Below are 2,744 nucleotides of genomic sequence, written 5' to 3'. Positions count from 1 at the left end.
CACCGATTTTGGAGGAAATCTTGCTAAGGTTCAAACGCAAAGACATAGGTCGGGTGTGAGATGCTAGAGTGTGTGCAACCTCCTCGTATTCTAGATAGCACATCCATTTTGAGGGGCACAAGGGTAGTCACACTCGAGCATTCCGACTTATGAACATAGAACAAGAGCTCCACCAACTTGTTTATCATTGGAGAAGCAAGTGATCCACGACGTGAACATGTGCCCGTTTGTGTTACCCCGATGAAAGTATGGATTCAGGAAGCTATCCAGCCGGATCATCGTGAAAGGTGACACTGTACCAAAGCATCTAGAGCAAAGAATGTCCAAAGCGGCCAAGAAAAACAGAATTGCAGAGAATCCACACGGGCATGTGGAATTATCCACGCCCGTGTGGAAATTCCACATGGGCGTGGAAAAATCCATAGGCCCGTGTAGTCGCCCGACTCACTCTATTTAAAGCCGATTCAGCCCGATTTCAGAGAGAAGGCTTCGGCTATGGTTTTGAGGGGTATTGGCTAGGGTTTTGGAGAGGTTCTATGGCTCCGACATCATCATTCCTTAGGGAGAAGGTTGGTAGGGGAGCTTCCGTCAAGGCGTATCCTATACCGGACGAGGGAATCCTTGGACGACGAGTAGAGGACTCTCCATAAGACCATCGACACGACCATCGAGGGGGTTTTTCTATGGATTCATCGCTTTTACATTCTATTTCTTTGATTGTACTTAGCTCCATGGAGAGCTAAACCCCTAGTGGGTACTTGGGTATTTATGAACCCTAGGATGTATTCGTTTCATTGAATCTCTTTATTATGCTTTCAATTAATTGATGTTTATTGTGAGTTCCAACCTTGAATGCTTTATTGTATGAACATTTCCCCTAGAGTGACACTAGGGTTGAGAGTTCTTGTTGGTAACCTTATGAGTGAGTGACACACCACGGGTGTTAGACAAAGCTAGGTTGGAGAGGGTTGATAGGTTGAGTCGACAGGTACAGGAGCGTCGCCTTTCCCCTTCGACGTGATAGATTCTACCTCCGTTCCTCGAGTTCTTTGCGGCCATAATAGAGTGAATGGTCTAAGGGATGACCCTCCGCTGGGGCTTAGTTGCGAGTGCAACGGAGTGAAGCGTTGAGATGATCTTAGTATCTTGGGCTTAATCGTGGTTAGGGACCTTCCACCTGGACCAAAGGGTTAGGTCTATAATTAGGAAGAGATTTATCACTTGGAATCCCTAGAGCTCATTGCAACTCTATGCAAGTGCGAAGTGTTGAGATTGTTCGATTTCTCCTCCGGGACATGTATGGAGTTAGGCATAGTTGACCTTTGATTAGGGACTATGTAATGAAGGATTTCCACGACTCACTATTGCATTGATTAGGAAGCATAATAGAGGGTTCTTGCACTTGAAGCGATCGTCCTAGGCGGAGCATTATCCGAGTACCCCATCTTTATCGATTGCCTTACCTTCTCCTTTACTCGTGCTCTCTTACTTGTTGCTTTTACCTTTGAGAATTGAATCATTATCACACTTATCACTATTAATATTTCACATAGCTAAGAAGTGAATTAAGTGTTTTTATTCCCTACTCCCTGTGGATTCGATACCCACTCATCCGGGATTATTACTCGACAAACCCTGCACTGGGATATATGCAAGGGGACCTTGTCAAGTTTTTTTGGCGCCCTGTTGTGGAGTAGCTGCTTAGAGATACTTTTGCACTTTGTTTTCTTAGCTATTTTCACCATACATTCTATTGCATATCTTCTTATTCTATCATCGTTCGATTGCTTTTTTTTCTTTTTGGGTGCAGCTCCAGGTTATGACCCGAGGGAATACCTCAATATTGATTGAAGGAGATCCTGAGCTTGAACGTTCACTTAGAAGAAAAGGAAAAGAGCCTGTGCAAGAACAGTCTAATTTAGCTGATTTGGAAGTGGAAGGATCTGAAAACATGGCAGAATAGAACAAGCAACAACGAACATTGTCCGATTATGCCAGACCTTCGGTGTTGGGGACACAATCGAGTAACGGTTTGGCCGATGAGGATCCAAACAGTCATATAGAGAGTTTTCTCGAGGTGTGTGATATGATGAAGATAAACCGAGTAACGGATGATGCCATCAAGTTGAGAGCCTTCCCATTTTCCCTAAAAGGGAGAGCAAACCAGTGGCTACACTCATTACCTAGAGCATCGATCACCACATGGGAGGAGATGGTAGAAGTTTTTCTTGCCCATTATTTCCCTCCCAGAAAATCTGCAAAGTTTAGGAATGAGATCTCATCCTTTGTTTAGTTGGAATTGGAGACTCTATTTGAGACATGGGAAAAGTTCAAGGATCTCTTTGAGAAAGTGCCCGCAATAAGAATTCCCGGAGTGGATGATTGTTCAAACCTTTTACAATGGTTTGAAGCCGAGTACAAGGCAACTCTTGGATGCGGCAGCAGTAGGTACCTTAGGTAGCAAGACCCCCGATGAAGCTCGGCAGTTAATTGAAGAAATGGGGTTAAACAACTACCAATGGAACGCTAGGAAGAAGGAAAAAGTGGCCGGTCTCCATAAAATAGATGCGGTAACTTCATTAGCGGCTCAAGTGGAGAGTTTTAGTAAGAAGTTAGATCTTCTAACTTCAAATAGAGTGGCGGCCGTGACTAATTGCAACGGGTATGGTGGAGGACATGCTCCCTCTGATTGCCCGATTTCTATTGGTGATGGTTCTTCGGTGGAGAATGTTGATTTTGTAGGT

The 2,744-nt window shown here is 44.4% G+C and overlaps 1 non-coding gene across 1 annotated transcript; it reads right to left on the bottom strand.

Moving 5' to 3' along the window:
- Positions 1 to 2,260: 2,260 nt before the first annotated feature.
- Positions 2,261 to 2,368, bottom strand: LOC120257428. The gene has a single exon (XR_005535675.1). It is a non-coding gene; the product is annotated as a small nucleolar RNA R71 (small nucleolar RNA).
- Positions 2,369 to 2,744: the final 376 nt, after the last annotated feature.

Source organism: Dioscorea cayenensis, unplaced genomic scaffold (assembly GCF_009730915.1).
Source record: "Dioscorea cayenensis subsp. rotundata cultivar TDr96_F1 unplaced genomic scaffold, TDr96_F1_v2_PseudoChromosome.rev07_lg8_w22 25.fasta BLBR01002095.1, whole genome shotgun sequence".
Taxonomy (NCBI): domain Eukaryota; kingdom Viridiplantae; phylum Streptophyta; class Magnoliopsida; order Dioscoreales; family Dioscoreaceae; genus Dioscorea; species Dioscorea cayenensis.
This window is presented reverse-complemented; position numbering and strand designations above follow the sequence as displayed.